General features: G+C 37.6%; 1 long non-coding RNA gene across 1 annotated transcript in view; it reads left to right on the top strand.

The window, feature by feature from the left end:
- Positions 1-239: 239 nt before the first annotated feature.
- Positions 240-26,396, top strand: part of LOC144455393 (uncharacterized) — a 42,335-nt gene continuing 16,178 nt past the window's right edge. Inside the window, exon 1 of the long non-coding RNA XR_013484129.1 lies at positions 240-270. This is a non-coding gene — a long non-coding RNA (uncharacterized LOC144455393). The remainder of the gene's footprint in view (positions 271-26,396) is intronic.

Genomic DNA, 26,396 nt, shown 5'->3' on the forward strand with positions numbered 1-26,396 from the left:
CAACTCTAAAAGTATAAACCAGAACCCTCTGCCTGTTCACAGTCCCACAGTTTTTCTTTCTTGATATTCAAATGAAGATGCTTCATATTAGCTGGAAGTTTTCAGGTTAATATTCCTTGTCATGATGATGCAGGTCCAGAGGGAGAGGCAGGAGCAGCCACAAGGTCTGCATCATGAAGAGGTCACAATAGCTGCATTATATAATTAGCAGCAACGCCTGACTCTCACAGTTACTTGGAAGCTAACCTCATTCAGCTTGACCTAACACCTGTAAGTCTCATTCAGTTTCTGCTCACTGCATTTAGTTTTGTATTTTCCAACAAGTATGAGTTTGTGCCTCCACTAGATTTTACTTTCTTGTCACCTCCTTGTGTAGTAATGACCCTGGGCTCTTAAATACTATGCCAGTGGAGCGCAAGCCCCTGTGGGGCTTGTGATCTTGTGAATAGACTTTATGTCTGGGGTTTGGTTAGCCCGGTATACCACCATATTATACTTTTTTTGGCCATAGAAAGTGATTAAGATGACTCTCCTAAGGTAAAGAGGGGCTGTGATCTTTTTCAGTATTGGGAAAATCCATATTGATGAAATCAGGGAGTTTTGAATTTAGGATTAGGGTTAGGCTGGAATTGAAAAGGCCAGAATTGATATGGTCAGTGTTTGGTGAAATATTGCGTTTTGATTTATTTGGCAGTGATTTAACATCTGAATAGGATTTATTGCTTTTGGCTGTAGAGAAGTATGTGGAGAAGTATTCAAGGATACCATGGTTTTAACACTCATGTTATCTGGAAAACTCTGTACTTTAGTATTGACTTCTCTTGACCTTCTTTCCAGACCAGGAGAAGAATCTTTAATTCTATGAGGAATTTTACTTTTTACTTCAATGGGACTCTCTGGTCTTCACACAGAGCAAAGATTATTAGAGGTTTTGTACATCTGAATAAGAGTGCTCCCCTTTCTTCATTGGGATTATGTGACAACAGCCTTGAGCTGTAGCTGATAAATCAGTGCCATCGACATTCTAAGATTCTCATTCTAGAATGATTCATGCTTTTTCCAGTAGACTGTAACCATGGGGATGACTATAACTAGAAAACCATTTAAATTCATTATTTCTCTGTTAATTTGTTTAGCGTTTACATCCTATTTATTTCCGAAAGGATCTGAGGTAGCTTAAAAAAATAAAGTTAAGGTAAAATAGGATAGTTGAGGAATAAAACAGAACAGAGACCATCTAAAAGGATGAAGTAGGACCACAGATTTAGAGCTGGAGGGAACCTCACAGGCCATATAATCCAATTTCCTCATTTTACAGATAAGGAAATTGAAAGCCTGGAGAAATTTCATGACTGAGCTAAGATCATGCAGGTAGTAAGAGACAGAACTGTGATTTGAATCAGGTCCACTGGTTCCAATTCATTCATTCAGTCAACAAGCATTTTTAAAGAACTTATGTGCCAGGCACTGTGTTAAGCACTGGGGATACAAAGAAAGTAAAGAGAGAGAGGGATTGAGAGAGAGAGAGAGAGAGAAAGTCCCTGCTCTCAAGCTTACATTCAAATCTAAGTTGCTTTCTTCTCAACTACTCTTTTATATGTTATCAGATGCCTAAAAGAAGGTTAATTACTATTCCTTGGCACTGAAATTGATTCCCAAATTTCCTGACAATTCAAGGAAAAAAAAGAAAACACATTGGATTACATAAATTTCATTATTTGACAAAGGAAAGCATCAATTCATCTTTCATCTGTAGAGAAAAATGTTTTCCTTGGCCTTGAGCAGAGATTGTCTGTTTAAGGATCCTTGTGTCCTAAGGGACTTTAGATAAATTGGAGGAAAATTACTCAATTTGCAGTCTTAGCAAAGACACAAACACTGTACCTTGCAACCATGGTCTTTGTTGTCCATGGAGGTCCAAGAGAACAATGATGAAGTTCTGTGGGACGTTTTTTGCAGCAACCTGGGATGTCATGGTCTAGGGCCACTGTTTTAGGTGCTACAACTTTATAGAGATGGAGAACTAGGAAAGTCTAGAAGACTACAGTTAATTAGATTGATCCTCTCAAATATTAGCACTCTCAAGTGGCAGGAATCTTGTTATATAGATCAGGGAGCTGAGAGGCTAGCCCTTTCGTGTTAACTCATGTCAGAGTAGCTAGCCCACCCTTATCTCTACTAGAAATATGTGTGGTTGGATGAAAAAATGGCTTGATGTGTACTTTGGACAACCTGGCTCCAATCTACTTTCTCGGTCTTCCTACTTTGCTGCTGTCCCCTATCCCCAATCCTCATACACACTTTGATCCTCTATGGCTCAGTCAAATTGGCCTTTTTGCTATTCCTCATACATTGTACCCCATGCCTGGAACATATTTTCTCCATCATACCTCTCTCTACCTCTTAGAATCCCGAATTTAAAGTTATGCTATTCCTACAAAAGGTTTTTCTTTTCCTGATACCCCCAAACCCTCTTTCCCAAGGTGCCAGTGCCTTTCTTTTCTCCAAATTGCTTTTTAATCACTTTGTATATATTTATTAGTATATATGCTATTTCCCCTGGGTAAAGGCTGACTCATTTTTCAATTTGTTACTCTAGCATAAGAGGCAGCTTGTGTAGTGGTTGATGAACTGACCTGGAGTCAGAAAGACTTGGGTTCAAGTCCTGATTCTGACATATCCTTGCTGTGTGACTCCAGGCAAGTCACTTGATATCTCTGTCCCAGTCAACTAAGCCTGAGTGTTGCAGAGCTGATGCCATTCTGTATTAGTAGAGACAGTTTCTTCATTGGAACTTTCCCATACTAGTGAAATACCAGATCCTACCCTTGGCATTGATAAGCACAGTGCCTATCCCATAAATAAATGTTTGTTGATTGATGAGAAAATTCATTTTCCAACAGCAAGCCTCTTGCTAAAGATTATATTCAAGCTAGATGGGAAAGTTGCAACATAACAATAATAAAATATCAGGTTATTTGCACTTGCTTTCATTGTCATGCCATTTTCCAAGGGTAGGATATTTAGTCATTATGAAGTCTGAGCAAAAACACCTTTAGGATCAGAAAGTATACATCAGTTTATTTATTTTTGGTGTCTTCCGCGACTTAGGAATCACCATATTACTAAAAATTGCTAGAATTGTTGGTCTAGCTCATTTAGGCTACTAGATAGCTCAGGAGGTCAGTTTTCCGTTGTGGAAGAATTAGTGATTCTAGTCTATTCCATATGAGTAAGAGAGCTCAAAAGGGAACTAGCCAGAGGCTCTAATTAACTATATAATGAATGGCTTGGAAAAGTAAAATGAGATGGTGGATTTCAGGATCAATCTCATGAGTTGGGTGCTCTACTGAGAAGTCTTGGGGTAGTACTCTTTAGACAGAAAACACAAAGCAAACAAACAAAGAAACAAAAAAACCCCTTCAAAATTAGATGATGGCTCACGGAGAGACTGTGGCAACTTGATTGGCTGCTTTCAGTTTTGAGATTATGATCAAGCAAGAAGAGGTTGGGTGTTGAGATGTTGGGCTCTGTACTGCTGGTCAGTTTGTTTTGAAATGTCTTAAGACAGCCCAACATTACCTCCAGTTAATTCTAAGAAAGATAAAGGATATATGACTCTATTGCCTTTGAGAAATAAAAAATTCCTTCTTTAAACAGAGAGACCTAGCATTTTCAAGATGTACTACATGTTTTCTACTCTTGTGGGATCCATGAAAGGCTGGGATCTTAAATGGGCCATGGTTCATTCATTCATGCATTCAATATGCATTTATTAAGTGACTACTACGATACACACTTGGTTATTAGTTAAATTCCTCATTGTAGTGTGAAAATGACCACAGGTTCCTGAAAGCTTTGCCAGCAAAGTACAAGCTCACACAGGTTCTGTAGTGCCTGGATGGAAAAGCTTTGAGAATTCCTCTGGCAACAGAATGTATCTGTTATTGGAGGACCAGCCTAGCTAAGTATGACCTAGAAATTTGAAACTGCAGTTTATTTGAGACTGAAGTTTACTGTGAAGCTTGTAGAACCTTGGACCAGTGCCTCTACTTGTCTTCTGGGACTCCTTGTATAAGGTCCCTTAATAAATTTGATCTTTCTTGAAGGCAGGGACTATTTTACTTTTATCTTTGTATTGCTAGCACTTTGTAGTGCTTGGTACCTAGTAAGGTCTTAATATAGTTATCCCTTCCACATCATGACTTTCCCCATTGAGATTTCAATATACCATGGGTCAGCATAAGAAATTAAATGGGAACATTTTGGGAGTTTTGTGGAAACTGCAGATGATGTGCAAAGGCCAACAGATGGCACAGAAAAAGGTTAGAAACTCCGAAATTCATAAAATATATATGTAGTACTGTATAATATCAACATATTTCATCTTTTAATTCCATAATTCAGAGTTTTTCTCTGGTATAAAGGGAGGGCCAAAAAATTTTACACTGATTTTTCTGGATCATGGGGGCACTGCACCCCTAACCACCCAGGTATGGAAGGGATAACTGTAATCACTTACTAAATTGACTTGACTTGAAGGAATTATACTGCTAATTCGATTATTGAATTGATTGATTTGAAGGAATTGCACCATTAGCCCAGTTGATAGACTCCTCCCATCAACCAATTTACATAGAAATGCAAGTTAGCACAAAACTTGAAAAAAAAATCTGACAAAAGGGTGTCTACTTCCAGAAGCATTTGGGTCAAGGGTCCAATCCCTCTGTCATGTGACTACTTCATAACCACGAAGGGAGGTAGGAATTTTATTGAACACCAAAAGAAGTTACTGTGCTCCACAGTTTCTGCAGAGGAGTAGGGCACTACACTCTAACTTGTGAAATGAATTTCAAAGTCAAATGTTCTCTCTTGACATTGCTTTCTGTTCACTCATCTTTGTTACTGTTCTCTTCTAAAAACGCACAAGAACATTTAGTTAGTGCTAGTTTCCAAGGCCATCTATGTAAAGATTGTACAGAGGTATAGGACCTTCCTATATTATAGACATTACAGATATCATAGACAACAAAAATGATGTCCTAGATTCTTTACTTTTTTGAACTGCTTGAAATATTACCAAGCATATATTCATTTAGGTCAATTAGCATCTCCTTTTAAAATGTAAATATCCCCAAGGCTAATTTGTACTTTGATGTTGATTAGCTTAATAACAATGCTTTTCTTCTGACCAATGGATGAGACCTGGACTGGAGATTTTGGGATTTTGTTGGCAGCAAGAAAGGGAGAGATAATTTTGTAGAACTGATTAATTTAGTAGAGGTTATTATTTTTCTAATTTCTAAATAATTTTTTGGTAATTTAATTGGGATGTTGTTGAATATATAAATTAGTTTGGGTAAAATTGTCATTCTTAGTATATTGGCCCTACCAATCCATGAAAAATTAATATTTCTCCAATTATTTAAATCTGATTCTATTTGTATAAAAAGCTAGTTTGGGGCATGAAATGGAAGAATTTGGCTAAGTGGAAGGCAGAATGAGATGAGTGTGCTGCATGTCTGAGGTTAGGGAACAGTTCTAGAAGGGCCAAATAGGGTGAAGAAAGGAAGGTGGGACATTCATAAAAAATAACCTTTTTCTACTTTGAGACTTTGATTATGCTTGCCTTTGCTTATTACTATAATAGACATTTTAAAATTAATGTGTATTGGATTATTAGAGAGAAAATCTGCTTCAAATCCTACCTTTGACACTTGGAAACTTACTTGAAAACATTATAGTACTGTTAGAAGATTTGAAAGAATTTTAAACCATGATCATTGAATAGCTCCTAGCACTACTGAGGCTTAACAAAAAAATGCTTAACAAAAGCCTTCCAAATCTGTTTGCTTAAGAGGGAAGAGTACCCATGTGTAAGAATACAAATATCTTTGTATTAATGTGCTGGACTGAACTAAAGTTCACAAAATGACCGGTCCTTCTGATGCTGCTATATGTGGATGGCTTTGTGCTGATCACTTCCATCCTCAAAACATTCACTGCTCACTAGGTTGGCCACAGAGGATGAATTTTTAGGCCATAGCTACTCTGAAAGACTAAGTTGTAGAGGAGTTGTGATCTTGGCTAGTGGAAGGGATGTCCACACTGATGAAACCATGGACCACTGAAACATTGCAACACATGTGGTAGAAAAACAAAACAAAACAAAACAAAACTTCCCATTTCTGTTGGAGAACTGTGCCAGGCTCTGTGAAGATGAGTTTTTTAAGTCTTCCAGGAAAAGGAATTTGCTTTTAAATGCACGCTGTTTATATAAGGATACATATTGGCTGTGCAATCCTGGGCAAATCAAATCACTGAACTTCTCAGCATCTGAAGCAACATTCTAAGGCTTTAAGTCATAGAATCAGCTGCAGATCTGCATGGGTAGAGGGAGCTTCCTCGATGGAGATTTCCTACACATCATTGAAATCAGATATCCAGATTCCCTCTCCCTCTTTGGTGTTTAAACAGTTTTTACTTAAAAGAATATAGTCCTATGTCCATCTTGTTGATCAGGAAAGAACAGCACCAAGGCAGGACTGAATCATAGAATTTTATTGCTGGTGGGGACCTGAGACACCATCTTGTCAAATTCTTCCTCCCCTCACTCTTTTTTTTTTTTTTGGAGAGACAACTGAATCCCAGAGTAGAGAAGGAACTTGTCCAAGGTCACAAAGCAAAGACAAAATCCTAGGTCCTGAGATCATAGATTTTAGCATTAAAAAGGACATTAGATTATCTAGTTCAATCCTTTATTATTTTTTAAAAGTAACATCTTTTTTTTGTTATAAACTTAATAATCTTTGACAATTCAATATTGAAGTGAAGGAGAGTTACACAAAGTCATCAGCCTCACTCTCTCTTCTAGTTATCACAGTCCAGTGGCAAGACAAAAGCCAAGATGACTGGGCAATGGCCCGGGATGCTGTGGATGACCTTGGCATCCTCGATGCCTGACCAAGCTCTAAGCACTCCACAGCATCTGCTTCGACCACTTTCATAGTCATTGGAACAAATGGTTCTCATTCACCCATTCTGCCAGGGGAAGTCTACACATACTTGGGGTAGACATCCCCCTAACTCACCTACAGTTTGGGGCTTGGTGGTTACCCTCATGTTGATTTAGCCAGGGGTAGGGAACCTGTGGCCTCAAGGAACATGTAGCCTTCTAGGTCTTTGGGTGTAGCCTTTTGACTGAATCCAAGTTTTACAGAACAAATCCTTTTGTTAAGGGGATTTGTTCCATGAAGTTTGGATTCAGCCAAAGGGCCGCACTTGAGGACCTAGAAGGCCACATGTGGCCTCAAGGCCAAAGGTTCCCCCCCCGTCTGCTGACACACTTTCCTGTGGCTACCATGCATGCTGTAGCTTCTTGGAGCCAAGAGTGAGGGCTGGGTGAAAAGGTGGACACCAAAGATAGATGAGCAGCCCTGAAAAGGGCAGTCTTCACCAGAAGTGCTAATCCAGGGTACAGTTAAAGGAGAGGTCCCACAGAGGAAGCCTGGGGAATGAGGTGGGGAAAAGGAGGGCCTCCATGGAAACTACTACCAAGAGATACGTGACAACATAGGCTCATAGATCCAGAGCTGTAAATGGACCTCAGATGCCATTTGTCCAACCGACTCATTTTACAATTGAGGAAATGGACATAATTTCTTTCTTCCTGCTGTCCTGGCACTTTGAGGAAGAATAGGGTTATAGTTAACCATGACCAGAAAGATTTAGCACTGTATCTGAAACAAAACATGTTTGCATCAGAATAACTTAATTAGTCAACAAGCATTTATTAAGCACTTACTGTGTGCCAGAGACTGTTCTTGAGTTCTAGGAATACAAAAAGAGAAAGAAAAAAACCCCACAGGGTTCACTTTGAATAGCCAGCTGATGCAGGCACATGGAAACTCAAAAACTTTATATTAATTTATACCAGCCAGGAGGTAAGTAATTTTTTATGCCAGCTGTATAAACTAGTAAGTAGATGTAACACTCTCTTAACACTTCCTAATTAGGCTGTAATTCCAACAAGAGATTGTTGCTGACCTCATGAACAATGAATGTGAAACTTAAGTTAATTGTCCAATGTCACTAGTGCCCAGCCCAGGAAACAGGCACCTGGTTAGCATCATGGCAAGAGAGTGCTGGAAACCCCTCAAAACCTTCCTTAATATTCGTGAAGGTGGTATAGGGAAAAGAACATTGGCTCTGGAGGAATTCTGAAACTTATTTCTGTGACATTGAGCATCTGTACGATGCAGGTTTTGGACTAGGTGGGTGGCTTCTGATGTCCCTCCCAAATATATTTCTGTTATCCTATGAATTCGGGTGGTTTCCTTCAAAAATTCATTTCCATGCTGCATGAGTTTCTCCTGACTTTTAGTGTAGACTGTTCACCTTTTTAATCCTTGGGATAGAAATACATAGTCAATTAATGAATAAACATTTATTAAGGATCTATTATGTGCCAGAAACTGTTCTAACTGCTGGGGATATAAAAAAGAGGCAAAAGATGGTTCCTGCCCTCAAGAAGCTTATAATCTAATGGGGGAGCCGACATGAGAACAAATATATACAAAGCAAGCTATATATAGAAATAGAAATAATTAACTGAGGGAAGATGCTGGAATGAGGAGGGGTTGTGGAAGGCTTTCTGTAGAAGGTGGCATTTTAGTTGGAATTTAAAGGAAGCCAGAAAGGTCGGTAGTCAGAACGGAGGAGGGAGAAGGAGAGAGAATGACTGGAGCGACTGAGAGACGGAATGTCTTGTTAATAGAACAGCCAGGAGGCCACTGGATTGAAGAATACATATTGGGAGTAAGATGTGAGAAAACCGGAAAAATAAGAGTGGGCTAGGTTCTGAAGGGCTTTGAATGCCAAACAGAACTTTTATGGCTAAATACCAGCAGGCTGCAACCTCACTGCAGAAAGAGTTGGAAGAGTGTAAGGAGAAGGCAAATCAGAGGTGAAGAAAGGATGAGCCATCCAAAGGAGCTCTTGATAATTGTCTGCCATGGAACTCCCCCTCCCCCAAGATGCTTTATGGCAATGGTAAATGGCAGACTTCATTCCTCAATGCACTTCCTACCCATGGCTAGCAAAGCTGTGATTTGGCTCAAGTACGTAACTTTAGAAAAATTGGAGTGTGCTCTTTTAATTATAAGACTATGCAATTATCAGCAGGGTGCCTGGGAAATTTAGTATTTAATTGAAAAGCACAGAATTGCAATGTATTTTTATCAACAGTCTTGCTGGATCAGAAGTCAGTTAAAACAACTGGGTTGTTTTAAGCAACTTTCATGTTTTCATGGAGAAAAGTATTCTCCTGAGAACTAAAATATTGTATTTTAGGCTGTGTTAATCTTTTCACTGAATAAGCATGAGTTCCCCTCTCATATAATGAATGTAACCCCTACTATTCAGTAGAGAACTGAAGTGTTGAATCATACATAAGAAAGTGGCTAAGAGTATTTCATTACCCAACTAATTCTGTAATTTCCATAGACTTATGGAAAATGTTATTCACCTCTTGGGGAAAGCCTTTGGCAGTAAAACTACATTTTGCTTGGCATCCCATTTGCATCAGATTTGCCTCTGGTTAGCCTGTTCATAATGTCAATAGTATACACACAATTTTCATGTAGTGGAAGAAAAAAAAAGTCCAACTATCTCTGAGCTCGACCTGTATTTATTTTCCTACTGGTATTTAAACTCAGTGCTGAGTTGAAGATTTAGTAGGCCTGACTGACTATTTAAAATGTGGACAGGATGCAAAAATGATTGTTTCTCAAGAGCCCTGTGGGAATCTGGAATTTTTATTTCTTATGCCTTTGTAGGCTCTTGGTTTCACTGCCCCTTTGGTGTGAAATAAAAGCATCTAAAATAGGATTGTGCTTCTCATGTGCAGAGAGGCTTTTAGACTTCTTTTTGTCATCCAAGAGCATAACTTTCGCTATAAAACACTCAAAAATATTTCCTTGTGCAAAAAGCAGACTATTAGAATCAATGAAAGTCAGAGAAAGGCAGTAATTTTCAGCACTAATAGCATTTAGTATCACGGAGGTAATGGAGAGAGGGTCAGCCCTGAAATCAGAAACCAACCCATGAATCAATCAACAAGCATTTTTAAGTGCTTACGATGTTTCAGGCACAGTACCAGGTGCTGGTGATAAAAAGACAAAAATGAAAGAATCCCTACCCTTGAGGACCTCATATTTTTTTTTTGGAGGAGACAGCATGTACAGATTTTATACACACACACACACACACACACACACACACATATATACATATATACATATATACACACATATATACATATGTATACTCATATATACACACATATATGTAAATGCAAGATTTTTTTTTTGTTTTTTTCTCTCGCTCTTTTTTTTTTTTTTTTTGCTAAGCAATGGGGTTAAGTGACTTGCCCAGGGTTACATAGCTAGTAAGTGTTATGTGTCTAAAGCTGGATTTGAACTCAGGTCCTCCTGAATCCAGGGCCGGTGCTCTATCCACTGTGCCACCTAGCTGCCCCCATTTGTTTACTTTTTTTCTTTTTCTTTTTTTTTTTTTTTGCTGCAAGATTTTGTTTTGAAGGAAAGCACTAGCCAAAGACTTAATTGTCGTGCCTTCCCTCTGAGACTGCCTATGAATGTTCAGAGAGGACTAGCACCTCAAGGGTGAGGGCTCGTTGAGCCCTTCTCAGAGCTGCTCATCACCTTTGGTGTCTATCTGACACTCAATTTTCCCCTGGGGCTCCAAGAAGCTGTAGCGTGCAAAGCAGCCACACCCCAGCACACTTTCTTAGAATATGGGCTAAATCAGCTCAAGGGTAACTGATGGGCCACAAAACCATTGGTAAATTGTGGGGGTGTCTACCCCAAGTATGTGAAGACTTCTCCTGGTGGAATGGGCAGATGAGAATAATTTGTTCCAATGGTCATGAAGGTGGCTTAAGCAGGAGCTGTGGAGTGAGTAGAGCTTGTTCAGACATTGAAGACACCAATGTCATCTGCTGCATCTCAGTCCTGACTTTTGTCTTGCCATTGAACTTTGATGACTCCTGAAGACAGAGTGAAACTGATGACTGCAACTCTGCTTCCCATAAATCCAATTCATGTATAAATCATCATCCCATGATGTCATTGAATCTTTTTGAAAATGGGCAAACAACAACCTCCCCATGTATGTATGTACATATATATGTATGTACAAATTATTTATCTATCCATAAACACATGTGAAATTTGTACATAGCTTTTTTTATATATATATGTGGTCTACCTCATTAGGCTGTGAACTCCTTGAAAGCAAGGACTTTTTTTTTCTTGCTCTTCTTTGTATTCCCAGAACTTAATGTAGTGCCTGGCACACAGTAGGCACTTAATAAATACTAAATGACTGCAGGGTCACCATTAACAAGGCATATTATATTGGATATCTAATTAATTTTAATGTTTTTTTGTTTGATGGTTCCAAGTGTTGAAAATTCTGATTCTCTGTGATGTTATTGCAAATGGAATTAAAGCTTCCATAGATCACTTTACAAGGTGAAAATAGTCTTCTCTTAAGGAACACCAGAATCCTCCAAGACTTCTTGAGTATTGAACTCAGATTGTAATAAGTTTATCCCACTAAAACCAATGGGTTCATCTTTGGCTAGGTAAACATCTTTGATATGGAGTATATTGTAAAGAAAAGGATTATGGTTAGTACTATTAAGCTAGAAATAAAGTTTGAAAGAGTTATGGAGTGTTTCCAGGTGTTGGTAGATTTCTTCTTTCAGAGAAATTGACCAAGAATTTTATATTTCAACTTAATCTTGGTAAAGTACTTCCCCAGCATTTGAAAGGTTTGCAAGCATGTCAGCCTTTACTTTCTTCTTCCAAATTGGCAGCTTTGGCAAAAATGCATTTGCTTTTTAAGTAGAAACCATACTTGTGATTTTAGAATGTTGAATTGAAATTGAAATATTACACATAGTATATACACGTACATACATACATACATGTATGTATATATTTTTCTCTGTCATTAAAAATATTTGCCAGAAGGGGCAGCTAGGTGGCACAGTGTATAGAACACTGGCCTTGAAGTCAGGAGGACCTGAGTTCAAATCTGACCACAGACCAAACACTTGACACTTACTAGGTATGTGAACCAGGGCAAGTCACTTAACCCCAATTGCCTAAAAAAAATTTTTTTTTGCCAGATAAGCAAACCAATGAATAAAATACTTCCCTTCTAAGTGATCCAAGAATGGGTTTTCTTTCTTTTTTTTTTTCCAGAAAAAGTGAAACTTTTGTCCTTAGTTTGAACAAATGTTGGAAGATATTTTTATTTATCAACCTGTTTACCTAACCTTTTCTTTAAATTAGTTGTAGAAGGGAAGAAGGATTTCTTTTTTTATTATTTTTTAAAAATTAATTTATTTATTCTTAGTTTTTAGCATTCACTTCCACAAGATTGTGAGTTCCAAATTTTCTCCCTATCTCTCCCTTTCCCTCACCCCAAGAAGTTGTGGATTCTGAATACCTCTTCCCCCAATCTGCCTTCCCTTCTAACACTGCCCCCCCTTTTTATCCTCTTCCTCTTCTATTTTCCTATAGAGCAGGATAGATTTCTATATCCCATTGCCTGTATATCTTATTTCCCAGTTGCATGTAAAAATAATTTTTAACATTTGTTTTAAAAACTGAGTTCCAAATTCTTTCCCTTCCTCCCTCCCCACCCACCCTCATTGAGAAGGCAAGCAATTTGATATAGGTTATACATGTGTAGTCATGCAAAACACTTCCATATTTGTCATACTGGGAAAGACTAACTGTAATTCTGTCCATCCTATCCTGCTCTCCTGTTTATTCTATTCTCTCCTTTGACCCTGCTCCTTCTCAAAAATATTTGCTTCTGATTATCCCCTCTCCCAATCTGCCCTCCCTTCTATTATTCCCCCCATCCCCCTTCCATCTATTTTCCTGTAGGGTAAGATAGATATTCATACCCAATTGAGTGTGAATGTTATTCCCTCCTTAAGCCAAATCCAATGAGAGTAAGATTCATTCATTCCCTCACACCTCTCCCTTCTTCCCCTCTACTGTAAAAGCTTTTCTTGCCTCTTTTATGTGAGATAACTTACCCCATTCTACCTCTCCCTTTCTTCTCCTCCCAGTACAATTCTCTTTCTTGCCCTTTAATTTTGTTTTTTACATATCATCCCTTCATATTCCACTCACCCTGTGCGCACGCTCTCTCTCTCTCTCTCTCTCTCTCTCTCTCTCTCCATATATATATATATATATATATATGTATGTATTTATATTTATATATTCCCTCCACCTATCCTAATACTGAGAAAGGTCTCATGAGTTACAAATATCATCTTTCTGTGTAGGAATGTAAACAATTGAACTTTAATAAGTCCCTTATTATTTCTCTTTCCTGTTTACCTTTTCATGCTTCTCTTGAGTCTTGTATTTCAAAGTGAAACTTTCTATTCAGCTCTGGAATTTTCATGAAGCATGCTTGAAAGTCTTCTATTTCATTAAATATCCATTTCCCCCTGAAAGATTATACTCAGTTTTGTGGGTAGGTGATTCTTGGTTTTAATCCTAGCTCCTTTGACCTCTGGATTATCATATTCCAAGCCCTCTGATCCCTTAATGTAGAAGCTGCTAAATCTTGTGTTATCCTGATTGCATTTCCACAATACTTGAATTGTTTCTTTCTGGCTGCTTGCAATATTTTCTCATTAACCTGGGAACTCTGGAATTTGGCTATAATATACCTAAGAGTTTTCCTTTGGGGATCTCTTTCAGGAGGTGATCAGTGAATTCTTTCAATTTCTATTTTACCGTCTAGATCTAGAATATCATGGCAGTTTTTCTTGATAATTTCTTGAAAGATGATGTCTAGGCTCTTGTTTTGAGTGTGGCTTTCAGGTAGTCCAATAATTTTTAAATTATCTCTCCTGGATCTATTTTCCAGGTCAGTTGTTTTTCCAATGAGATATTTCACATTGTCTTCTATTTTTTCATTCTTTTGGCTTTGTTTTATAATTTCTTGATTCCTGAAAGAGTCATTAGCTTTCATTTGCTCCATTCTAATTTTTAAGGAATTATTTTCTTCAGTGAACTTTTGTACCTCCTTTTCCGTTTGGCCAATTCTGTTTTTTAAGGCATTTTTTTCCTCATTGGCTTTTTGGACCTCTTTTGCCGTTTGAGGTAGTCTATTTTTTAAGGTGTTATTTTCTCCAGTATTTTTTGGGCCTCCTTTAGCAAGCTGTTGATTCATTTTTCATGGTTTTCTTGCATCATTCTCATTTGTCATCCCAATTTTTCCTCTACTTCTCTTACTTGCTTTTTAAAATCTTTTTTGAGTTTTTCCATGGCCTGAGACCAATTCATATTTTTCTTGGAGGCTTTGGATATAGACTTTGTTGTCTTCTTTTGGTTGTATATTTTGATCTTCTTTGTCACAAAAGTAAGATTCTACAGTCTGAAGTTTGTTTGTTTGTTTGTTTGTTTTGCTGTTTGCTCATAAATTCACAGCCAATTACTTGACTTTTAAACTCTTTGTTAAGGTAGGAGTCTGCTTCCAATGTGGAGGGTGTACTGTCCCAAGCTTTGAGGGTTTTGTGAAGCTGTTTTCAGAGGTACTTCTAAGGATCTATAAATTTTCAGTTCTTCCAAGGTGCTATGATTCAAGGGCGAGGTGTTTACTCCTTTCCTGGCCTGTGCTCTGGTCTGTGAGTGACCACAAGCACTCTTTTCTGCCTTGGAACTGTGAGGAGGATTCTCTCCACTCCTGCCAAAAGCTCCTGCATGCCAGTGCTCCTCCTCACCCCAGGATCACCACCCTGGACTGTGACCCAGATCTAAGCACAGGCAAGGCAAGAGAATCCTGCCTCAGTGCCAGCAAAGAGATCCCGGCAATCCCTCTCTGATCAGCTGATTGATTCACCCTCTGCCTGTGGCTGGAGAAATCCAGAAGCAGCCTCTGGGGCCAGACCTAGCTTCTCTTTTACCAAGGTCCAACAGACCTTTCCTACTGACCTTCTAAGTTGTCTTTGGTGTTGTGGGTTGAGAAATCTGGACCACCACAGCTTCCTGTGATTCATTCTCCTGAGGACTGCTCCAGATTTGCTAAGGCCCAGTCTTTGCCTGCTCCATGCCGAACTGAATTCCTCTCCCAGCCTAGTGCAGCAGACCTTTCCCATAGACCATCCAGGTTGTCTTGGGCTGGAAATTTGTTTCACTCTGTCTTTTTGTGGGTTCAGCTGCTTTAGAATTTGTTCAGAGCCATTTTTTAACAGGTATTTCAAGGCTTTTAGGCTAGAGATCGACCAAGTCACTGCTTTTACTCTGAAAGAAGGATTTTTTAATGAACTACAGGCATTGTTTTGTATTCAAGTTTCTGCCAGTGTCAAGTAACAGCAATGTATCGACAAAATATTTGTTCATCTTCCTCCTATGGGAAACTTGTCCTCTTACAAACTAGTGAACTTTTTTTGTGGTAGAGAGAACTTCATGTTTTGCCCTTATTTGGATTGGAAGATTGGCATACCAAGGATATCACAGTTCTTCAATGAAAAAAGAAAATCCAAGAAACACTGAGCCAAGTAAATTGAATTCCTTGAAATAACTATGCCAAATAAATCACATCACAAACAATTATCATTCAAAGTTTTAATTAGAAATATTGGTACATATACTGAAAAAAGTATTTTTCTTGTTTTTAATCAATAACAATTTTATGGGGTCAAAAATAATCATTGCCCTTTTTCAATGAAGTCACCAGTATCCCATTTAATAGTGGAATAAAGAATATTGTCTTTATATATTGCTTTATGCTAATATTGATACAATACATTTAAAAGATTTGGACTTTCAAAATTTGGTTGACTGATTTACTAAGCTTAATTAAATTGCTAGACCTCATTCCTTACACATTTATAAATCTAAGAAGTAGGTTCCATGTCTATTAAATTAATGCTGTGTGAAAAAGTATACATTTTATTACTTTGTCATATGTAGAATTCTGGACTGCAAGGTTAGCTTGGGTGGTTATAGGATATTGCTAATGAGGCTGTGACATACTGCTATCATTTTCAATATTTGGCTTTCAACCCTTGCTCTTGGCCACCTAAGACTTTTGCTTAAGAAATTTCCTCTAACTTGTCTCTAATTAGTAGGGCTCATCCTTATAGCCTTTAACTTATTCTTGTGTAGGTTCAATAATAGCATCATTTTAGTTACCAACTTTTCAATCGATAACTTCTGGGTTTCTTGTTGAAATTCCCAACACTGGCATATGCATTTCCTTTCATTTGTCCTGAAGAATTAAACTTACCTTCCCTAGATTCTTTAAGTTGGATATTCATCTTCTTAAGTTTGGATGGTATAACTCCAGTGGATTCCTGTGGAAACTCTGTATCAGGAAAAAAAAGATAATTGATTATTCCAATCATTGCAATTGTTGTGCAGGCTTGTTTAACTAAGGGCTAGGTGGCACAGCAGATAGAGCTCCTGCCCCTGAATTCAGATCTGGTCTCAGGCACTTATTAGCTGTGTGACCCTAGGCAGGTCACTTAACCCTATTTGTCTCAGTTTTCTCAACTGTAAAATGAGCTGGAGAAGGAAATGGCAAACTACTCCAGTATCCTTGCCAGGAAAACCCCCAATAGAATCATGGAGAGCCTGACATGATTTGACAACAAAACATGGAAAGATTCTGTTCGTCTGTGTTCATGTTCATCAGCTTTGTTTCCTTTCATTCATAGACCTGGTGAGCTAGAAACAGTGAATTTTTATGAGCAAACATACAGTGCTACTTAAAAAAATAATCCATGCATGCTGGCAGACAATTGACATTTACTGGCAACCTTATCAAAAATCATATATCAGCCAGTGCATTCTGTGTTTGGCCTTGAGGCTAAAACTGAAGATGAAGTGGGGAGGAACTAGTTCACAAGCACAATCTCCTTTCCAAATCTTTGTTATTGAAAAAAAAAGTGTGTGTGTTTATATATATATTGCTCCACATTCTAGGCACTTTTAATGAGTAAGCACAAATTAGTAATCAGTTTGAGTCCAGATATAATAGTACATTGTTCATGGGATGATAATGGTTTAGTTTGCATTCAGTCTTCAGCCTATATTGTATATTTCACCATCATGAATAGTAAAATCACACATCTGAATCTGTGTACAATATATTGACACAGATAACCAAGAATCTGCTTCCACCAACTTCACCAATGGTCAATTTAAGGAGACTTATCTTCATGCTCTCTCATAGCATGGAGGTTAATTTTATCAGTCACTACTCAAGGCAGCTGTGAATCCTCTTCACTTCAGCACAGAGTTGCTACTTGACTTTCAACATGGCAGTCGCTAAAATTTAATTTTTTTTTTTAGCAGTTGTAGAACAGAAGAAGAGTTTCCCAATGAAGAAGAGACAGAATTTTATATTTGTGTTTCTGGCAATGCTAAGTAACAGCTACATTTAGATAAAGTATTGGTTAGTCTTCCTCCTATGGAAGATGGTAAAAAGTCTAGATGCTTTTGTACTCTCCAGGTTCTCAGTCAGTGTGAGGTGTTCCTTGAAAGAATGGATGAAATACTTCAAAGAAAAAGATAATAAAATGAGTCTGAAGAGGTAGAGTGGAACTTGAATCTGTGTCAGGAAGTTCGAGGATGAATGTGACTCAGAGAACAGGAAGAAGAAGAACCATGAAGCCTTTGGTATTAAGTAGTTGGCATGAAGTTCTTCCTATGGGGGGGACAGCTAGACCCTGTATGGGGAAAATTGTTCCTTATAGGAAAATGATATGGAATTAGAGGTGTAGCCAGGAGAGTGATCATTCAGTATTGGCCAGAAGAGAAGGAGGGATGACCCATAGTAGTAATTGATGACTTAGCTGAGGGGGTACTGAAAGAACCATTTGTGGACCTGATATAAACAATGAAGAAATCTGCTGTCTTCATAGGTAAAAATCTGGAACATGATGAACTTTCTGAGTTTTTTTTTCAAACCTGATGATTCCTGTTAATTCACCATTGTTTAGTCATTTTCAATTGTGTCCAACTCTTCATGACCCCATTTGGGGTTTTCTTGGCAAAGATACTAGAATAGTTTGCCATGATCTTCTCCAGCTCATTTTACAGGTGAGGAAAATGAGGCATTAAATGACTTGCCCAGGATCACATAGCTAGGAAGTATCTGAAGCCAGATTTGAACTCAGGAAGATGACTTTCTGATTCCAAGCCCAGTGTTCTACCCACTGTGCCACCTAGCTGTCCTATTTATTCATATGGGGACAAATTACATTGCTAGAAAGAACTGAGAATGAAGTACAAGGGCATGGAGATGAAATGCTGAATTCAGGGAAAAGCAAAAAGATCTTTATGGTGGAACCTAGAATGCATAGGGTAACATGAAGTAATGCTAAAAGCATCTGCTGGATCCATATTCTAAAGGGTTTTAAATGCCAACCTGAGGATTTTGTGTTTTTTTCCAGATGTAACCAAGAGCCATTAAAGATTCTTGAGTACACACAGACTTTCGCTTTAGAAAAATTACTTTTGTTGCTGTGTGGAAGATATATCAAGGAGGTGAGAGGCTGGAGGCAGGGAGATCAGTTAGGAGGCAGTTTCATGCAGGTTTTACTTCATAACTTACCTGTTATAGCATTGATTCATGGTAGATATTTCAGTCTTATAGAATGTGTCAGTTCTTTATAGATTTTGTATATCAAGTATTTGTCTGATATATTTGCCAGGAATATTTTTTCCAATCTGTTTTTTCTTTTAATTTTAAAAATACTGGTTGTTGTTACATGGAATTCTTTATCTTCATATAATTAAACTCTTTGATTTTTGTCTTCAAGAATCACTTTCATTTTATAAAATATTCATTCTCTTCATGAGACATGCTCTTTCTATTTCTCCACTTTTTCATGATTTAAAATATTTAAATTACTAACCCAGTTAGGGTTTATGGTAGCGAATCATATGAATCCAAAACCATTTCAGCCATTTTTCATTTACTCAACAAAATTTATAATGAATTTTATTCCATTTTCAAGTGTCTGAGGTAGGTTTATCAAATACTAAGCTATTGTACACTTTGGGATCTATTTCGGGGTTCCCTATTCTTCCCCAGTGATCTCTTTCCATCCCCCCTACTCTCTTTTAATAATGATTCCTTTATAACACCCCAGCTATATAGCAACCCAGTTTGAAAAAAAAAACAATTTATAGGAATTTATATAGGAAACTCCAGATAACAAAATTTCCACACATTAAAGAAGGCAAGTGTTTCTTCCCTCTTAAGAATTAGGATCATGTCTGCATGTTTGCATGCACTTTACATTGTTTTGGAAGGTCTAATTTGGTATGCTACTCAACCTTTCAATCACTTTTACCTTTATTGCTTTAAAAAAAACTATTTTAAAAGAGTTTATTTTATTTTCTTCTCTTCTCACATTTTGAAATCTGCAAAGGCAATTTCTTCTCATCCTTGCCCATACTCTCTACTCTCCCATACAAATTGCATTATGATGTTATTTATAACACCATATATAACATTTTGATTGGTAATTGATTTCTAAAGTATTGGCATTTTTGTTATGTTTTCACAACCTACTCATGAGCAGAGGAATATCCCCCCCATGTGTTTTGGCCTTTTTAGATTTATTTCTTTTTTAAAAAAATTATTTATTTATTTTTTAATTTATGGGCTAAAACAAGCATTTCTACAACATAATAAAAAAGATGATTGCACATGAAACAGCAAATCCTATTATGTACAACTTGCCATTCCTTTTAAATATATGATAAAGTTATGATGTAAATTTCTGTTGTTTTCTTTTTTTTCTTCTCTCCACCCTCCATGGCTACCATCACTCACAAATATGTATATATATTGGTAAAATCATTCTATATATGCTTCTATTTATCAATTCTCTCTCTGGATATAGATAGCATTTTCCTGCATAGGTCCTTTGTAGTTGATTTGGATATTTATACTAGTGAAAATGACTTATTAACTCAAAAGTTGTTCTTAAAACAATATTGCTAGGGGCAGCTAGGCAGCACACTGGATAGAGTGCTGGCCCTAGAGTCAGGAGGACCTGAGTTCAATTCCAGCCTCAGATATGTGATACTTACTAGCTATGTGACCCTAGGCAAGTCACTTAACCCCAATTGCCTCACCAAAAAAAAAAAAAGCCAAAACCAAAAAAGCCCCCCAATATTGCTGTTACTCTTGGTTTTACTCATTATTTCATGCAAGTCTATCCATGTTTTTCTAATATCATCAAGCTCATCCTTTCTTATAGCACAGTAGTATTCTGTTACAATTATATAACCTAACTTGTTCAGCCATTCCCCAATTGATGAGCATCCCCACAATTTCCAGTTCTTTGCCACCACAAGGAGAGCTGTTATAAATATTTTAGAACATCCAGGTTCTTTGCCTTTTTCCCTAATCATCTTGGGAAATAGACCTAGTAGTGGTATTTCTGGGTCAAAGGGTACAGGTAGTTTAATAACTCTTTTTAATAAGCCCTTTTAGATTTCTGTTAAAATCATTTTGAAGTTGTGTTTATATAGGTCTTTCCTGTATTTTGATAATTCACTGCCCAGATACTTCATATTTTGTTCTTGTTATAGAAGGTATTTTTCTCATATCTTCCAATGATTCTTACAGGTGAGGTCTAAAATAGATATTCCTCTCTCCTTAAAAACCTTCATTTGACCTTGTGACCCTCTTAAGCCATCTTCTTGGAGTTCTGCATCATTTAAATGTGAGTTTTCACGTTGGATTTCCTCCTACATTTCTGACCCCTTGGTTTCCTTTGACATTATAGTTACAGATCTATCTATCCATCTATCCATCCATCTATCCAACTATCCATCTATCTGTCTATCTATTTATCTATCTATCCATCTATCTATCTATCTATCTATCTATCTATCTATCTATCTATCTATCTATCTATCTATCTATCTGCCATCAGACACATCTCCTACCCCAGCACCCCACTGTAAAAATTGATCAAGCTTTAGGTTTTGGCTCTTGTCTAGGATCTCCCCAAATGGGAAATAGAAAATATGAATCAGTATGTGATATATCTTTATTTGCAATTCACAAAAGACTCTGAAATGTACACTGGAAGGCTAAGAATATATTTTTTCCATTTTTCTAGGAGGTTAAGACTTCATCTAAACATAAGGTTTTTGGTTGGTGTTTGGCTGCTAAGTAGGCATAATCCCATTTCAGTTCAGTTTTAAATGATTCCTTTCATGATTTTATGGGTATGTGTGTAATATGTATGTATTTATATGCATACACACATATCTTCTGGCAAACTTGGCTCCTCTTCTACTATTGAGGGCTAGTACAGTTTCCATGAACTCCTTTCTTTGCTGCCAGTCAGCAAATCAAAGGCTTCAGGACTGCCACACCCCTTGAAATCACAAAATGGTATTCAAGCTTAGACAAGCTCATCTCATCATCTATAATTATTCACCTAAGATCAGGAAAGAAGAAAAATGGAAGAGGCAGCCCCAAATCTAGGCTCATGTTTGCCTCAGTGATTCATAGGCCTTAGTCCCATATACTCATGGCTGTGTGGTGACTGGGGTAGACAGCTGTACTTCCCACCACCCCTTATGGGAAGTCCCAGAGCTACAAAATACCATGTGAAGGGTTGAAGGAACAAAGAGCCAGAGATGGAGTCACTCTCTTTTTAAAAAGACCACTGAGTCAGTGACTCCTTCTGCTAAGTAGTTTTATAAAAGGACTGCTTCATCATTTTAAAGCACCAAGCCACCACAGTGCAAAGTCATGTTCAGGGCCAGCTGGATGCAGAAAGGACAGCTCTGCACAATCCCCAATCATGCCTGGAATATTCTCCCTCTTTACTTCCACCTCTTGAAGATTCTTGTTCCCTTCTATCTTTACCTTGAGGCCTTTCACTCTGGAGGCCTTTTCCTGAGTGTCCCAGTTGTTAATCCCCATCAGGATATATTTTATATTGTACCCCAATACAAATGAGTGAAAGAAAATTAGTGAAAGTGAATGAGAATGAGAGAGAGTGAGAGGGAATGACTGAAGAGGAAACTTGAGAGGGGAAAGAACAGGATCAAAAGTGAAAATGGATGAGCAGTCTTGACACAAGAAGGGCTATCCTTTTCTTAGTGCCTGGAACAATGAAGAGAGAAAGAAGGATAATGCAGAAGACTTGATATTTGGAGTAGAGGAGAAGAAGGAGCTTGCCACAGATGGCCTCAATTTTTAAAGTAAAATACACATTGTCGTGTGGAGATTTATATTATCCTTCAAAATTTAATCTTGAACTGAGTTGGAAGAGATAATAATTCCAACTAATAAACAGAGGTTGAAGATCTTAGGCTTGGAATAGGAGTGATGTGAATGGATGTGTGGCCTGTGTGTCAGAGAAGCTTAGGAGGGAGGAGGAGTAGGGAACAAGCCTTGATTAAGCACTGGCTATGTGGCACATGCTATGCTAAGCACTTTAAAAATATCCTCTATTTCATTAGTTTATTGTGATTTCTCTTCATTTGGTTGATAAATAGATAAGCTGTAGAGTTAACATAACATGGGACTGTTAAGTGTATCTACTTCTTACAAAATCAACCTAAGTGACTGCTCTTGATAAATAGAAGTATGTATAGAATAATTTTATCTATCTATCCATCTATCTATCTATCTATCTATCTATCTATCTATCTATCTATCCATCCATCCATCCCTAATTGTGCTAATTGTGTCTAATGATAGCCATCTCTAGGGTGGAGGAGGAAAGAGAGGGAAAAAAATGAAAAAAAATTACGTGATAGCTTTATTATACATTTAAAAGGAATAGCAAGTTGTATGTAATAGATTTTCAGTTTCATGTGCAATCATCTTTTTTTTATTATACTATGTTATGGAAATGCTTCTTGTTTTATTATATAAGTTAAAAATAAAATAAAAAAACCAAAGAAAAAATTCTTGAGGGGAAAATATATTTGCTAGATCCTTGTGTATTCAAGTGTATTATTGATAAATTTCATGAGGGTGATGGATGTAAACACGGTAGTTACTTAGTCCTTTCTATGGGGAAAAATGAGGAACTCATCCATAATTTGTTTAAGGAGGAGATGGTTAAAACAATATAACTACCAAGATTAGGTGTGAAATGAATTCTAGGCATTGTATGTACCAGAGAATTTGTCACTATTCTTTGTTGTATGCAGATTTTCTTGTCAAAAATGAAAACCCAGTATGATTGTTATTATAGTATAGGGATGTAATTTCCCTTGTAACTTCTCTATTATATTTAAAGAACAAGTCTATAGATAGTCTACAGATAGATTTTTGAGGGCAGTTAGGGGTACAGTGGATGGAGCACCAGGCCTGGAGTTCAGAAGACTCATCTTCCTGAGTTCAAATCTGGCCTCAAACACTTACTAGCTGTGTTACCCTGGGCAAGTGATTTAATCCTGTTTGCCTCAGTTTCCTCATCTGCAAAATGAGCCGGAGTAGGAAATGGTAAACCTCTTCAGTATCTTTGCCAAGAAAACCCCAAATGGGGTCATAAAGAGTAGGACATGACTGAAACAACAAAAGAGGGATTTTGACAAGTGGAGATAAGTTGTATGCAATAAGATATTCGAAGCAGTCTTGCAGAGAATGCGCAATCTTTATAATGCTGTAAAGCTAATTTGTCCATGTTGTTTTCTGCATTTAACTGACTCATTTTAAGATCTCTCTCTCTCTCTCTCTCTCTCTCTCTCTCTCTCTCTCTCTCTCTCTCTCTCTCTCTCTCTCCCTCTTTTTTTACTTAGTAATAGCTTAATAAAAAATTTTGGTGGAAAAATAGATCTTTTGCTCTGATTTAGGACAATGGGGGTTCTCTTATCCTTATATTGATTGAAAGGCACTGGATTTGGAGTCAGAAGACTTGGATTTCAATCCCTGGTCTACTACTTGTGTGACCTTGGGCACATTACTTCTTCTACCTGGATATTTAATTTCCTAAATGATAAAATAAAACCGTAGGAGTAGATAATTTTGAAGACTCCTTCCAGTTCTAAATTCTATGATTACATGGTCCATAGCCATTCTCCATCCAATATAATTCCTGTGTGAGATTTCTAGGAAGAAATCAGACCCTAAGAATTGCCACTCCTTTTTCTTCCTTCTCTAGTGTTTGTATTTCCATTACCAATGATAGTTAATTAACTGGATTGCTGTAGGTGCACCTAAACCTAGGTGTCAAGTTGGAACAAGATTCTGACTCACCTCATAGATATATTGAAGAAAAGGCACCACATTATCCTTCTTTCTTTCTTTCTTTTTTTATTATCCTTCTTTCAAAGCCAAACGTTTAAAGGAATTGGTTTACACACTTTCTTCAATTTTTTTCCAACACCTAATTCTTTATTATTCTCCTAGAATCTACTATAAACATGATCTTGAAAGTCATCAGTGACCTTTTCTTACTTTCATTCTTTTTGACCTTGAGGATCAGGTTGTCATTGTTTAGTCACGTCCAATTCTTTGTGTTTGGAGTTTGTTTGTTTGTTTTTCAAAGATACTGGAGTGGTTTGATTTTTTCTTCTCTAGATCATTTTACAGATGAGGAACTGAGGCAAATAGGGTTAAGTGGCTTGCCCAGGGTCACATAGCTGGTAAGTGTCTGAGGCTGGATTTGAGCTCAGGAATTGATTCTTCCTGACTCCAAGCCCAGCACTATATACACTGCACCACCTAGTTGCCTTTGGTTTCACTTCCTGCCTTTGCTACTTATAGCTTGTATGATGATGATGAGCAAGTCCTTTAACTTTTGTGGGTCTCCTTTACATCATCTGCAAAATAAGGAGTTTAAATGGCTTCTGAGATTCCTTCTAACTCCAAATAGAGAACTTCATTTTAGCTTCTTTGGTAGAATTTTCTTCTTTAGCCTGTTAATTTCCTAGGTCTCTTATCTCTCTGATCACTCCACTGCATTAGCTCATCCTCTGATACTTCTTTCTTTTACCCCCTGGTTCAGGTCTTTTACTTTCCTGCTCTATATTTTCTTTCTTAGAAATCTTTTCCTCTCACCTTGACCTGTCTCCTTGATGGAGATGGTTCTCTGCTGAGCTCCAATTTGACACCTCTGTCGTTGGACATATGTACTTGATTGGTAGTACTATAAGCTGAAGTCCAGCCTTTAAAAACACATTCTTTTCCTGCCTCCAACACAAGCTTCCTCTTCTGACCTTCTTGTTGGCTAAGTGGTACCACCATGCTTCTGGTCACCCTGGCTTAAAACTTGAGTCTCAGACTTATTTTCTTGTTTGTCTTCATATCCGATAATTTAATGAACCCTGTTCTTTTTGTAACATATCTCATATAACTCTTCCTTTTCATTTCCACTGCTACCAACCTAGCTCACTTCTGTTTTTCCTCACCAACCTTTGTGAAGCAGGGCTTGCAGCCAATTGTCCTCCTTCCGATTTCTTTCAACCACATTTCCAGGTATCATATCTGTCTTAGGTAAGTGACTTTTAAAGAGAGTCTTTTGCCCTAAACCAGAACTTTGGCTGAGGCAAAGGGTTAATGAAAAGTTGATTCTGTGTCAAGATCTTACCTGCCATTGGTACCACCAGATTGTGCCTATCACCCAGATTCCTTTTTTGTTTTTTTACGGTAGAGCAAAAACTCTACTATCTTGCCTGTATTCCTGAACTCTATTAGATTCTGGACCTGTTGCTTGTCCAATTCTTGTTTAAGTAGCCTCATGATTGATGTTAGATTAATGAATGCATTGCCTGTTTTGACCTTTAATTCCTGTGTGATCCTTCAGTTTTGCCCGAGTAATTAAAGTTAGCAAAGTAATTAAAGTAAGTAAAGTTCAGTATGTGTAAGAGATAAGTTACACATAACATACATCTCACATAGTTTTAGATAGCTTGTGTTTGGAGACTAGGTTCCTGGGCTATTAGGTCACTTTCTTGCTCTTAAATCTCTTAATTTCCTCCAGGACAAAGTCCATCCTTCTTTAATTTCCTCCCCAAATAGGAAGATAGTGGTTTATAGGTTGTTGACAGTGCTGTCAGCCCTGGTTTTGTCTTGTGTGGCCATTATAGTTCTCCTCTCTCTCCCTCCATGGTATACCAGTAAGGCGACAAAGAATGCTGCTGTTGAGCTTCTCATTCAAGGACCTCAACAAGCAAGCCTCAGCTTACCTTTTCAGACTTACCTTGTAATATTCTCTAACCAACACTGAGCAGTGGAAAAGAGCATCAGTTCTCAGTTTTCTCACCTGCAAAATGAGGTATTTGGACTAATTTTTCTCCAAGGCTTTTTCCAGCTCCAAATCCTATAACCTTAAAAAT

Source organism: Phascolarctos cinereus, unplaced genomic scaffold (genome assembly GCF_003287225.1).
Source record: "Phascolarctos cinereus isolate Bilbo 61053 unplaced genomic scaffold, phaCin_HiC Scaffold_9;HRSCAF=440, whole genome shotgun sequence".
In the NCBI taxonomy this organism is placed as follows: domain Eukaryota; kingdom Metazoa; phylum Chordata; class Mammalia; order Diprotodontia; family Phascolarctidae; genus Phascolarctos; species Phascolarctos cinereus.